The sequence below is a fragment of the Hydra vulgaris genome, chromosome 02, assembly GCF_038396675.1.
Source record: "Hydra vulgaris chromosome 02, alternate assembly HydraT2T_AEP".
Classification (NCBI taxonomy): domain Eukaryota; kingdom Metazoa; phylum Cnidaria; class Hydrozoa; order Anthoathecata; family Hydridae; genus Hydra; species Hydra vulgaris.
This window is the reverse complement of record NC_088921.1, coordinates 20,935,307-20,949,749: the sequence shown is the minus strand read 5'-3', so window position 1 is coordinate 20,949,749 and position 14,443 is coordinate 20,935,307. Positions and strand designations below refer to the sequence as shown.

General features: G+C 35.7%; 3 non-coding genes and 6 pseudogenes across 3 annotated transcripts; all 9 read right to left on the bottom strand.

Annotated features, from left to right (window-relative positions):
* Window positions 1-3,592: 3,592 nt before the first annotated feature.
* Window positions 3,593-3,763, bottom strand: LOC136077457 (U2 spliceosomal RNA; annotated as a pseudogene).
* A 174-nt stretch (window positions 3,764-3,937) lies between these two features.
* Window positions 3,938-4,116, bottom strand: LOC136077480 (U2 spliceosomal RNA; annotated as a pseudogene).
* A 3,302-nt stretch (window positions 4,117-7,418) lies between these two features.
* On the bottom strand, window positions 7,419-7,621 carry LOC136077553 (U2 spliceosomal RNA; annotated as a pseudogene).
* Window positions 7,622-7,795: 174 nt separating this feature from the next.
* Window positions 7,796-7,985, bottom strand: LOC136077246 (U2 spliceosomal RNA). The gene has a single exon (XR_010636968.1). It is a non-coding gene; the product is annotated as a U2 spliceosomal RNA (small nuclear RNA).
* A 174-nt stretch (window positions 7,986-8,159) lies between these two features.
* Window positions 8,160-8,351, bottom strand: LOC136077198 (U2 spliceosomal RNA). Its single transcript, XR_010636918.1, has one exon. It is a non-coding gene; the product is annotated as a U2 spliceosomal RNA (small nuclear RNA).
* Window positions 8,352-8,524: 173 nt separating this feature from the next.
* On the bottom strand, window positions 8,525-8,716 carry LOC136077264 (U2 spliceosomal RNA). The gene has a single exon (XR_010636986.1). It is a non-coding gene; the product is annotated as a U2 spliceosomal RNA (small nuclear RNA).
* Window positions 8,717-8,890: 174 nt separating this feature from the next.
* LOC136077373 (U2 spliceosomal RNA) lies at window positions 8,891-9,131 on the bottom strand (annotated as a pseudogene).
* Window positions 9,132-10,835: 1,704 nt separating this feature from the next.
* On the bottom strand, window positions 10,836-10,993 carry LOC136077473 (U2 spliceosomal RNA; annotated as a pseudogene).
* A 174-nt stretch (window positions 10,994-11,167) lies between these two features.
* Window positions 11,168-11,340, bottom strand: LOC136077388 (U2 spliceosomal RNA; annotated as a pseudogene).
* Window positions 11,341-14,443: the final 3,103 nt, after the last annotated feature.

Here is a 14,443-nt window from a genome sequence, read left to right as displayed (position 1 = left end):
GAATGTTATTCCTAATACTTTGATACCTGATGCGTTGCACCAGGTTATGTTAAATAGCTTTTGATTTAACACTCTGGCCATGTTTTCATAGTGTATGTAATTGAATCCGCCTAACGCCAGAGCCTTGGTCTTGTTTTTATTAATATTTGATCCCCGAGGCTTCCTCGAAGTAGTATAGCGTTTTAAAAACGCATTCGATGGACTTCGGGTTCCTCAGGAAAATAGTGGTGTCATCAGCGTATTGCATTACTTTTAGTTTATTTTTTTGTTCCCGGCAGAGGAATGCCGTCCACATCAGGATTGTTTCTGATGTCTAGGGCCAGCGATTCCACTGCCAGGCAGTATAGCATGAGGGAGATGGGATCGCCTTGGCGAACTCCTCTGCTGATACTGAAGGGCTTACTCAAATAGCCGTTGTTTATTATAATTGAATGGGAGTTTTTCATGGTTTGCGTTATTGCTGTTATAAAATTTTTGCCCAGGTTAAATTTTTCCAAAGTTTTAAAAAGAAAATTTCTATCAATTTTGTCAAATGCTTTTTCCTGGTCGATTGTAATCAGTACACTATCTATGTTCTTTTCGTTAGTGTACTGTATTAGGTCTCTGACCAGGAAAAGATGAGAAGATATTCCTTTCCGGTACCGAGCACGTTTGAGACGGTCCGAGAATTTTATCAAGTACCTTTGACAACCTCAAGGCGAGGGCTTTAGTGATTATTTTGTAATCCGCGCACAGCAGGGATATTGGTCTCCAGTTTTGCAGCGCCGTCAGATCACCCTCTTTTGGAAGGAGACTAATCAGCGCCGTTCTCTGCGACCACGACAGCTCGTTATTTACATCGAAGACATTACCGTTCATGAGATCGGTAAGTTCTTCTCCGTAAATATCCAGGCATTTATGATAGAACTCTGCCGGGAGGCCGTCTATCCCTGGTGTTTTGCCTTTGTTTAGGGACATGGCAGCGTTGTAAAGCTCCTCGCTGCTAAAGGGAATGTTTAAAAAAGCATTTTGGTCGTCCGTAAGGGATGTTTTAATGTTTGCCAAAAATGTATTTTGCTTTTCTTATTGAGAGGTTTTGTTTTGTAAAGGTTTTTATAAAATTTTCTAATTGTTTTTAGTATTTTGACGGTGTCCGTGTGAACGGTGTCACCGTCTTTTATTTCTCTTATAATCTTTTTTTTTTGGTTGTTTTTTTCCATTTAGAAGAGAGCCTTGGAAGGTTTTTCGCCTTCCTCTGCGAGAGTTTGTTCGTCCTCACGAACACGCCCCCGTCGCAAAGGAGTTCTTGAAGCTCAGATTTTAGGTCTTCAAGTGTTTCCAAGTCTCTCTCCTGTTTTTGATTTTCCTCGTCAATTTTTTGTCGCAAATTTATTTGTTTACTTTTTAGTTGGCGCTTTTTCGCTTTTGACGCTTCTATAGCAATCGACTTTATGCGGGACTTTGTGATGTCCCACCATTGATTGCTATTAGAGTAATATAATTTTTTTGTTTTTTCTTCTTCAAAATCTTTTTTTTAATTTTTCTTTGAAAACGCGGTCGCTTAAGAGACTAACATTCAAGTGCCAGTAGCCCGGGCCTCTCTCTTTTATTTTTTCAAGTTTAAGAGTGCAGCCGAAGGCTTTGTGGTCACTGATTTTGTTTTCTATAATCGCGCATTCGCTGTCACTTGAGATTGTCAAAGGTACATAAATTCTGTCAATTCTACTTTTGAAACTTTGATCTAATTTTTCGTATGTATATTCAATTTTATTTGGGTTAATTTTCCTGTATATATCAACCAAATCGAATTTTTCGCAAAAAAAATTCAATTTGGCTTTACCTGGAGTGTTGTTTTTATTAAATAGGTCACCCCCTTCCCTGTCTAGTTGTGGGTTTTCAACCATGTTGAAGTCTCCCGTTAGGATCATATAATCGGATCCACGCGCGTGTTTTCCAATTTGTTTAAAAAAATTTTCCTTTTGTTGCGGATCATTGGGTCCGTATAAATTAATTATTCTGATTACAAAATTTTTCAGTTTTAAATTTGTAGCAAGAATTCTCCCGTTTTCATCTTGTGTAATTTCGTTAAAAATAATTTCTTTTTTAGTTAAAATGGCCACACCGCGCTCTTTTTGGTTCCCATTATTCCAAAGAGAACTTCCTTGAGTTTGGTGTTTCCATTCATTCGACCATTTCAAATGATTTTGTTCGGAACTATGCGTTTCTTGTAAGCATATTACGTCATAGTCCGAATTATTTAGAAATCGAAAAATTTTGTTGCTTTTGGTCTCAGTTTGGAGACCATTTACATTTAGCGTGAGAATTCTTACGTACATTTTTTTTTAAAACAGCAAAAAAAAAAACATTTAAATTCAAATTTGAAGTTAAAAAAGTTTTCAAAAGACATGAATTAGGTTTTCAAACGCGCGCATATCAATAAAGTAAAGAAAAAAATAGTAAATAACAAAAGAATAAATTACCCTGATCCCAAGGTACCATCTTTTTCTTTATTAACTCGCTTCGTTTGTTCCTCGTTTTCGGCTGTTTTATGTGTTTTTCGCTTTTTGTTTTTAGTTTTGTTTTTTTTTTGTTATTAAGGGTTCTTTGTTATCGTTTAAAACCGTGGAGTCGTCAGAGTCATGGGTGCTCTGCATATCGTCGGGGTCTTCGTTTGTTTGGTTAGTTTCTTCGGGTTTCTTCTTTGGTTCTTGTGGGTTTATTTGGAGTGTACTTGTTGATGGGGTTGGTGGTGTTAGTTCTGAGAACATTATTCGGAGGAGCAGTTGTTTGGGGAATTTCCATTAAAGTTTCGACTTGTGGTGGTGGTGGAGACGGTGCTGCAGTGTCTTTCTTGGCTTCCGTCAAAGTAGATGGTGTTTCGGGATGTTGCGCCTTTGGTGTTTCCTTTCGTTGTACGTTCCTTTCTTGTCCGTTATGGAGCAGTCTTATCTTGTACCCCATAACTTCCATGCTGGTGGGCATTGGTTTCGGCATGTTCTCCATGACTGCCACGAGAATTCCGGTGAAGTAAAGTTTTCCCTTCAGCGTCGTTCTCATGACAGGTTTGGTCAAAACATGCCGTCCATAGCCCAACTGTTCGAAAATATTCCCGACTTTGAGTTCTTTACTCTCAATTGGGAGTCCGAACACAGAAACATGCATTAGTGTGCTCGGTTCTCTTTCGGGGTTAGACTTTTGGAACAAGTAATGAGTGCCGCCAATAGTGAGTCCCTTCTCAAGTAGGAAGTTTCTCGCTTGGTCGGTTTTCATCACAATTTCCATAACCCTGTTGTTACGGATAAACTGAAAACCTTCAAGGTGGTCATCCAGGTTTGCTTCCTCTAATGCCACTAACACATCGTAGGAAGATATTCGTTTTCCAATTACGGTAAGAAGGGTTCTCGATAATTGCTTTTTAAAGGTGTTACTAATACTTTGGGTAGTTACGCTTGCGTACGATTTTTTCGGAATTTCGGGTAGGGCTTCCGCGTCCCTTATTTTTCGGTGGTCCTGCTGGTCCGCGTCATCTTCATCCTCATCGGTGCTGTAGCTCGGCTCGAATTCGTCGTGAAACGGTACAACACCAGCATGTACTACTTCCATTTTCTCTAATAAATCCTTGACTTGTTCCGGTGACGTCATCATCCAGTAAAACCAATCAAAAACTAATATCTATATTAAAAAAAAACAACCAAATCACTATATTCACTTTAAAAATCGCTGCCTCGGCCAAAATCAAGAACAGATACTACACTTGATCTTAGCCATTAGGCCGAGAAGCGATAACTGAACACTGCAGACATAGTCGGACTGACGCCGTCTTCAACAATGTACTTGTGGTTTGAATTAGAACGTCTAATCATTTTCGTCGTCGTCATCATCAGCAGCATCATCAGCAGCAGCAGCTGAGACCATTAGCGATGTTAGACACTCTGAAAGTGAAGATATTTTCTTTTTTCCAATCTGGGCCGCGCTCAGCAGTAGTGCAAAGCAAGCCGTGGTCAGGGCAAGGTAAACCTATGATCCCATGACCTAATGCCAAAATCAGATTAATATATGAGCCGGACTGTGCCGGCGTACCAGATATTAAACTGATAAGAACAGATACTTTTTTTTTTTTTTTTTTTTTTTAATTATTTTGTTATGTCGCTTGTTAAGTTTTATTTTTTATTAAATTGTGAATACATTCTATAGGATGTATATAATGTAACTATTTGATGTGACATTAGTTGTACTTTCATTTATTAAGATGGTGTAAGAAACTTTATTTATTTATATGTTTACATTTGTAGAGTTTTTATTTATCTAAATGGTGAAGACCAGAGAGTTATTATTTATATTGCTTATTGCATTATTCATACAGAATGTGTCATTGAATATGTTGATTTGTTTAATTTTGACATATTTATTGTATTTGATTTCCCATAAATATTTAATTTCGTTTTTAATTTTTGCTATTATTGTTTTTGATGTTGTGTTTTTTTTTCTTTTACATTTTTGTTTCTAGCTCTCCATAGCTCCGTTGTGATTATATTTGTTAGTGTTGTTACAATTTTTGCTGTAAAGTTGTTTTTTGGTAGGTTTTCTGTGTTTATTAGAAAAACTGTATGAACTGTGTTAAACTTTTGTTCTGGGATAAGTTTTTCGTAAATGTTTTTGAAAGCTAGCCACACACTTCTTGCGATCTTACATGAAATGAAGGGGTGCAATGTGTCCTCATTTTTACCACAAACTTTACAGGCTGTGTTTCCTCGTCCTCGATTTTTGTTCCACTTTTTTATTTTTTCAAAAGTTGGTAACGAGTCTGTCAGAATTCTCCAAAGTGTGTTTTTGCACGGGCCTTGTGCATATGATTTAAAGTTTTGTAGCCATATTTTTTTCCAAGGTAGGTTCCTTTGAAGTTTAACTTCCCATTTTATTTGTACTTTTTTGATGCTTGGGTTATCTCTGCTTTCAGCAAGTGGATATATAGATTTTTTGATGTTATTTTGTTGATTTTAAATATTTCGTTTGATAGTTTAAAGGTGTCTATAATATCTTTATAGTAGAATGGTGGGTCTTGTAGGGATTTCGGAAATTTGTTTTCTGTTAGGAATAACCATTGGGGATAATATAGTTTGGCAAATTTAGTAAAAGAGTATGCTAAGAAGTAATTTTGTATGTAGTAGAGTTCGTGTGGATTTTGACATTCTTTCATGTTTAAAGCGTGCTTCATTCTCAGGGCTAGACATTGCCTTTCTGTGTCTAGAATTCCAAGTCCACCAATATCTGTTGGTAAATTAAGGATGTCTCTTTTAATTGGTTCGGCGTGTTCACTCTGCCAAATATAAGCTGATATTGTTTTTTTTATTTGTTTAAGTGTTATTATATTTGTCGGAAAAACATTTGCAACGAACCAAATTTTAGACAGAGCTAGCGTGTTTAGGAATATTGCTTTGCATCTGAGGGAAACATTGCGGTATTTAAAGGATTTTGCTTTTTTTTGAAAATTTTCAAAGGCCATATTCCAATTTATGTTGGCCGTATATGCAAGGTCAGTATGGAAGTGTATACCTAATATTTTTATACCATACAAATTCGACCAATTAATGTTAAAGTTGGTTTGCATTAAAGCAGTAGTTGTGTTTCGTATTCTAAGTAATTGAAGCCTCCTAGTGCCAGTGCTTTGGTTTTAGTTTTATTTATATTAGATCCGGAAGCTTCCTGGAATTGATCTAGTGTTTTGAAAGCTTCAATTACTGAATTCGAGCTACTCATGAACATTGTGGTATCATCAGCGTATTGCATAACTTTTAGTTTGAATTTAGTACCAGGCAGTGGAATACCATCTATTTTTTGATTGTTTCTTAATCGAATTGCTAAAGGTTCGACAGCCATGCAGTACAGCATTAAGGATATTGGATCACCCTGCCTGACACCTTTATTGATTGGGAATGGTTTACTCATGAACCCGTTGTTATATATTAACGATTGGTTATTTTTTAGCGTTTGTTTTATTGCATTTGTGAATTTTTTTCCTAAATTATATTTTTCTAAAACTTGTATTAGAAAGTTTCGATCAATTTTATCAAAAGCTTTTTCTTGATCTATTGTAAGAATTTAGCTTTTGATGTTTTTATCATTTGTGTATTGAATAAGGTCTCTGACCAGAAATATAAGTATTTCCGGCCAGGAACGGAGCATGTTTGTGAGGTGCCAAGAATAGTGTTCAGAACTTTTGATAATCTTATGGCTAAGGCTTTGGTGATAATTTTGTAATCACTACATAGCAAAGATATTGGACGCCAGTTCTTTAAATCTGATAGATCTCCACCTTTTGGTAAGAGGCATATTAGAGCTGATCTTTGTGACCAGGAAAGTCCATCACTTGTTTCGAAAATATTTTTGTTTGCAAGTTGAGTGAATTCTTCTCCATAGATGTCCCAGTACTCTTGGTACAACTCTACAGGAAGTCCATCTATACCGGGGGTTTTTCCTTTTTTTAGAGATAATGCTGCATTTAGAAGCTCTTCTTTGCTGAAGTCGATGTTCAGATAAGCGTTTTGCTCTTTAGTTAAGAGGTTGTTAATGCATGACAGGAAAGATTTTTGTTTTTTTATGCAGAGTTCTTGTTTTTTAAATAGGGTTTTATAGTATTTTCTTGTTAACTTAAGAATATTTTCAGTATCGGTGTATAAGTGGTCATCATTTTTGATTTCTGTAATTGTTTTTTTAATTTGATTGTTTCTTTCCAAATGAAATAGAATTCTAGACGGTTTTTCATTATCTTCAATTATTGTTTGCTTTGTTCTTATAAATATACCATAGTGAAAAGAGAGCTCTTTCAGTTCAGTTTTAAGTTGTTTAATTTTTTCTTTGTTTGGGTTTAGGTTTTGTTTTTCAGACTCAATCATTCTTTCAAGGTAAAATTTTTTTCGATATTTTTCTTTTTGTTTTATGGATGAGATGCCAATTGCTACGGATTTAATTTGATGTTTCACTATGTCCCACCATTGGTTACTATTCTCATATAGATGTTTTTCTTCTTTAAATTTTTCAAAATCAAGTTAAGGTTCTTGCTAAACTGGCTATCTGTTAGTAAAGTTGTGTTTAGATGCCAGTAACCTGGACCTTTTTCATTATATGTTTCCGCAGGGTATTGGCAAAGCAAAGCTCGATGGTCACTTAGTTTCGGGTCAATAATACTAATTTTTATTTGTGTTTTCTTGTTTACTGAACTATAGATTCGATCAATACGACTCCTATAGGACTTATCTTTCTTTTCAAATGTGTACTCTTTTTTTATAGGGTTTGTTTTACGAATTAGATCTATTAAGTTGTGGTTTTCAGTAAAATTGTTTAGATTAACTTTCCCTAGGGTATTGTTTTTATTTAGCTGGTCTCCTCCATCTCTATCAAGGGATGGGTTTTCAACCATGTTAAAGTCTCCAACGAGAAAAAGAAAGTTAGAGTTTCGGACATGTTTATTTAATGAGCCGAAGAAGAATTCTTTTTCCTGAGGCTCGTTAGGTCCGTAAATATTTATTATCCTTATATACAGTTTGTTAAGTTTGACGTTAGCTGCTAGGATCCTTCCATTTTTGTCACGAGAGATAAGAACAGATACTACACTTGATCTTAGCCATTAGGCCAGAGAAGCGATAACTGAACACTGCAGACATAGTCGGACTGACGCCGTCTTCAACAATGTACTTGTGGTTTGAATTAGAACGTCTAATCATTTTCGTCGTCGTCATCATCAGCAGCATCATCAGCAGCAGCAGCTGAGACCATTAGCGATGTTAGACACTCTGAAAGTGAAGATATTTTCTTTTTTCCAATCTGGGCCGCGCTCAGCAGTAGTGCAAAGCCGAGGCAACCCGTGATTGGCAAGGTAAACCTATGATCCCATGACCTAATGCCAAAAATCAGATTAATATATGAGCCGGACTGTGCCGGCGTACCAGATATTAAACTGATAAGAACAGATACTACACTTGATCTTAGCCATTAGGCCGAGAAGCGATAACTGAACACTGCAGACATAGTCGGACTGACGCCGTCTTCAACAATGTACTTGTGGTTTGAATTAGAACGTCTAATCATTTTCGTCGTCGTCATCATCAGCAGCATCATCAGCAGCAGCAGCCGAGACCATTAGCGATGTTAGACACTCTGAAAGTGAAGATATTTTCTTTTTTCCAATCTGGGCCGCGCTCAGCAGTAGTGCAAAGCCGAGGCAACCCGTGGTCAGGGCAAGGTAAACCTATGATCCCATGACCTAATGCCAAAAATCAGATTAATATATGAGCCGGACTGTGCCGGCGTACCAGATATTAAACTGATAAGAACAGATACTACACTTGATCTTAGCCATTAGGCCGAGAAGCGATAACTGAACACTGCAGACATAGTCGGACTGACGCCGTCTTCAACAATGTACTTGTGGTTTGAATTAGAACGTCTAATCATTTTCGTCGTCGTCATCATCAGCAGCATCATCAGCAGCAGCAGCTGAGACCATTAGCGATGTTAGACACTCTGAAAGTGAAGATATTTTCTTTTTCCAATCTGGGCCGCGCTCAGCAGTAGTGCAAAGCCGAGGCAACCCGTGGTCAGGGCAAGGTAAACCTATGATCCCATGACCTAATGCCAAAAATCAGATTAATATATGAGCCGGACTGTGCCGGCGTACCAGATATTAAAACGAGAATAACAGATACTACACTTGATCTTAGCCATTAGGCCGAGAAGCGATAACTGAACACTGCAGACATAGTCGGACTGACGCCGTCTTCAACAATGTACTTGTGGTTTGAATTAGAACGTCTAATCATTTTCGTCGTCGTCATCATCAGCAGCATCATTAGCAGCAGCAGCTGAGACCATTAGCGATGTTAGACACTCTGAAAGTGAAGATATTTTCTTTTTTCCAATCTGGGCCGCGCTCAGCAGTAGTGCAAAGCCGAGGCAACCCGTGGTCAGGGCAAGGTATACCTATGATCCCATGACCTAATGCCAAAAATCAGATTAATATATGAGCCGGACTGTGCCGGCGTACCAGATATTAAACTGATAAGAACAGATACTTTTTTTTTTTTTTTTTTTTTTTATTATAACGACTAGGGTTACCTGCAGCTGATATCAGGCTTACACAGGATCCTAGAAGATAGGTTTATTTTTTATTTGTTTGGATATGTAAATATTTTTTATTGCCTTATTAAAGGTATTTAATATAGCTACATAGCCACTTATTATAAAGTTATATATATGTATATTTTTTTAGATAAGTATAGATATTTGTTTGGTTTTTAGTATAGTTTTATAATTTTTATTTAGTTTTTTAGAAATTTATTTTTGTAAATTTCAATGGTTTTTTATTTTTTATTTTTGTTTTTCTGAGACATTTTTCAATACCATTCATCTCGGTTATTTATAAAAGTTTTTGGATTTTTATTTTGTTTCTGTTTAGCATCCTCCATTGCCTTCCGTCTAGCTAATTTTTCTTCTTCATATAACTTTCGTTTTGCTAATTTTTGTTCCTCATATTCCTGTCGTCTTTCAAGTTTTTCTTTTTCGTACTCAGCTCTTCGATATCGAACATACCTTTTTAGATCTTCTTCACTGCACCTATTTTTGTTAAATCCGTTAAAGAAGTTTGCGTTAAAACACCATAAATCGTGGTAACTCATGGTTTCAAATTCTTTTGGTAGTTCAATTCCGGATACATCTATTTCTTTTCTTACGTGTCTATTATCATAGTAATGGTTTTCTATCGTTTGTTCTAAATTTATTTCTTCGGATGGTATGTTAACTACTTCCTCTACGTCTTCTTCACTGTTATATTTTTGTCTGTTTTGATTATGTGTGATGGTTTCGGTAATAATTGATAGTTTGACTTTTTTGGTACTTGTTGGTGTGCATACTTCTTCAGTTTCATTCGTTACTTTAGGATTATCTTTTATAATTTTTTCTGTATACTCTTGTTTATCGCACTTTAAAACTAAACACTCTACGGGTGATTCACTAATACTCTGAACTATACTCATATCTACGGGTTGTTCCTCTACTTCTTTGATTGTTTCATTACTTGGTTGTGCTTTTTCATTTAAATCTTCGATAGGTTTTTCTTCCCTTGGTACACTTCCTGCTTCCTCCTGTCCGGTATAGATTGCTCTCACATTGTACCCATTCAGTTTTATTTGCTTTGGTATTGGCTGCTCAAGATTGTCCATGACAGCTACTATTATCCCTGAATAATATGGCGTCTTATTTTTAGGCGTGTGTCTAAACACCGGTCTAGTATGTATGTGTTTTCCATAGCCTAACTCTTCTAACGCTTTCCCGACGGGAAAGAACTTCTTTTCAAGTGGAAGGCCTATCACGGACACAGCCACTCGTTTACTAATATTCCTAGTAGGAGTGGAATTATAAAAACGGTGGTGTAGACCATTAATAGTAAGCCCCTTCTCTTGAAGGAAATGTTTTGCCTTTTCCGTTTTCATAACAATTTCCATCATAGTCCCGTTTCGTATTATTTGAAAACCTTCCAGGTCTTTATCAAGTTCAACATCTTCAATTGCTGTAAGAATGTCGTCTTGAGTTATATTTTTCTCGATGTTAGTAAGCAGTGTGTTTTTTAAGCTAGTAAACTCATTCGTTTTCGAAGATGTTGCTTGAGCATAGCTTTTAAATTGGATATTATTGTCCGGTAAGTTTAACGTTAATGGACTTTTTAAAGTCATGATTAGTTTATACTCAACGTATAAATAACCTCTCTGTCACTCTGAAGGCCAGTAGACCTCCTAACACTCATAACACACTCAATATTCACTAACACTCAATCTCCCTTAAACCACTCCAATCTAAAATTGCCGTACCGGCAACCCGTTGAAGGGGTAAGGTAAACCCTTAGCAATCACTAATGAGGCACGTAGACCTCACTAAAGGTGATCACTAGCTCAGTTGTATGACCAAGATCAAGAATCAAGAACAGATACTACACTTGATCTTAGCCATTAGGCCGAGAAGCGATAACTGAACACTGCAGACATAGTCGGACTGACGCCGTCTTCAACAATGTACTTGTGGTTTGAATTAGAACGTCTAATCATTTTCGTCGTCGTCATCATCAGCAGCATCATCAGCAGCAGCAGCTGAGACCATTAGCGATGTTAGACACTCTGAAAGTGAAGATATTTTCTTTTTTCCAATCTGGGCCGCGCTCAGCAGTAGTGCAAAGCCGAGGCAACCCGTGGTCAGGGCAAGGTAAACCTATGATCCCATGACCTAATGCCAAAAATCAGATTAATATATGAGCCGGACTGTGCCGGCGTACCAGATATTAAACTGATAAGAACAGATACTTTTTTTTTTTTTTTTTTTTTTTTTTTTTTTTGTTTTTTTTTTTTTTTTTTTGTAAGTTTTATTGTGTTTTAACATATATATTTTTTTATTTTCTTTAAGATTTTGTTTTTAAAGTGATCATATTATAAAAAAAAAAAACAAGAACAAACAAGGAACAAAATGCGAAAAAAATGATAAAAAAAAACGAAAAATCGAGATCACTTGCAATTATGGTCTATAAATTGAAGATTAGTAGATCCGAATTGGCTTGACTAATTGCATTATTTATTGAATATATATTATGAAAGTTCTCTATGTCATTTTGTTTTCGATATTTATTATATTTTATGTTCCATATGTACTTGATTTCTCGTTTTATGTTTTCTACAATTGTTTTTGCTGTTACGATTTTGTTTTCTTTTATTTTCATATTTCTTGCTCTCCACAGCTCTGTAGTAGTGATATTTGTTATAGTCGTTATAATTTTTGCTTTATTGTTGTTATATTTGGAACCATTGATATCAGTCAAGAGGACAGTATGGACTATATTAAAGGGTTGCGTTGGTTGCAATGTTTTGTACACTGTTTTAAGTTTGGTCCACACTGTCCTTGCTATTCTACACGATGTAAAAGGGTGCAATGTTGTTTCCAGTAGACCACAGGTACTACAGAGTGGGCTAGCTCTTCCTCTGTTTTTTCTCCATGTTTGTAGCTTTTCCTTGGTTGGGAGACTGTTTTGCAGCATTCTCCACTGAGTATTCTGACTTGGTCCTTGGGCATAAGAGTTAAAAGCTCTAAGCCATATAGTTCTCCAAGGTAGTTGCTTTTGAAATTTTACCTCCCAGTATGTTTGCACTTTCTTTATGTGAGTGTTATTTTCATTCTATAATAGTGTCTGATATATATTTTTAGACGATTTATTTATTAATAAGAATAGATTATCATTTTTTTTAAGGATGTCTACAACATCGCGATAATAGAAAGGAGGGTTGTTTATTGTTTTAGAGTAGTTATTTTGGGTTAGAAACTTCCACTGTTGATACCTTTGGTTTGCCATTTTTAAAAGTGAGGTGGCTAGTAGGTATTTTTGGAAGTAGTGGCTTTCATGTGGGTTTTCATAGTGTTGTATCTGTAATAGGTGTTTTATCCTAAGGGCCAGACTTTGTTTTGCTGGATCGAGTATTCCTAAACCTCCGTTTTTAGTAGGAAGGTAAAGTATGTCCCGCTTAACAGGTTCAGCAAACTCACTTTGCCACAAATAAATTGAAATCTCTTTTTTTATTTTGTTTTCGAATATTTTATTCAAAGGAAATATGTTGGCTAGATACCATATCTTTGAAAGTGCCAGGGTATTTAAGAAAGTTCCTTTGCATTTCAAGGATACGTTCCTATATTTAAAGATTTTAGTTTGGTTTTTGAATTTATTTATTATTTCTTTCCAATTTTGTGTAGCTGAGTATGCCAGGTCTGTATTAAATGTAACTCCTAGTATTTTCAGGCCGCTATGATTGACCCAGGCTATACCGTGATCCTTATAAAAGCCTTTTTTTGTGTAACTTTTATATGCGAGGTGATCAAAGCCTCCAAGTGCCAGGGCTTTTGATTTGGCCTTGTTTATATTTGACCCGGTGGCAAGTTCAAAATATTCTATTTCCCTAAAAATTTCATCAATGGACGAGATATTTTGACCGGTAACCATTGTGTCATCTGCATATTGCATGATCTTAAGGGGTTTTACATTTCCAGGTATAAGAATACCATCAATATTAGGGTTCTTTTTTATAGATAACGACAGGGTTTCCACCGCAATACAGTACAACATAAGTGATATAGGATCACCTTGCCTTACTCCTCTGTTTATTTTAAAGGGTTTGCTTAGGTGTCCATTATTTATAATAATAGATTGGGTATTCTTTAGCGTTTGCTTTAGAGCTCTAGTAAAGTTACAACCTAAGTTAAAACGCTCAATTACTTTGAAAAGGAAGTTTCGATCTAGTTTATCGAACGCTTTTTCCTGGTCTATAGATATGATGAAACTTTTTCTATTTTTTTGGTTAGTATACTCTATAAGATCCCTAGCTAGGAAAATATTCGAGAAAATTGTACGATTTGGGACCGAACAGGTTTGCGACGGTTCTAATATTTTATGAAGGACTTTTGATAGCCGAATTGCAAGAGCTTTAGTGATGATCTTGTAATCGGCACACAACAAAGAAATTGGTCTCCAGTTTTTCAATAGTTTCAGGTCTCCATCTTTTGGGAGAAGGCTTATTATGGCTGTTCTTTGTGACCACGTTAGTTCTTTATTTTCATTGAAGATGTTTTCATTTACTAAATTGGTAAATTCAGTTCCGATTATGTCCCAGAAACTTTGGTAGAACTCTACTGGAATACCATCGATTCCTGGTGTTTTTGATTTTGCGAGGGTGTTAGCCGCAGCAAGGAGTTCATCTTTTGTCAGGTATTCATTTAAGTACACATTTTCATCTTCATTTAGTGGTTTAGTTATGTTTTTAAGGAGATTATTTTGTTTCGTTTCATCTAAATTACTTTCTTTGTAAAGATTTTTGTAATACTTTCGGATGACATTATTAATGCAGTTAGTTTCTTTATAAGAGATATTGTTCTCAATAACTTCAGTTATTGTTTTTTTTTTCTGATTGTTTTTTTCAAGAGAGAATAGCATTTTTGATGGCGTTTCCCCTTCCTCTATAATTTGTTGTTTAGTTCTTATAAAGATCCCCCGATTAATATTCAGCAAATTTATTTCACTTTTAATGGATTTTATCTTTTCTTTATTTTTTATTTCTTTTTCTAGTTCTTTTTTTAGTGTTATCTCTAATTGTTTTTTATGTTCTTTTTTAGTTAGGTTAATCTCTGTTGATCTTGTTATTGCAATTTCTTTTATTTGATATTTGAAAATTTCCCACCATTGATTTGAGCTCTCATAACAGTGTTTTGTTTCTTTGAAACTTTCAAAGTCATTAGTTATCTTATTTCTGAAGTTTTCATCTTCTAAGAGTGAAACGTTAAAATGCCAGTAACCTAAGCCTTTTTTATTTTGGTTTTTATTTAGTTGATGGAGTACGTAGGCTTTGTGGTCACTCAAGCTGGATTCAAGGATGACATATTTGTATAC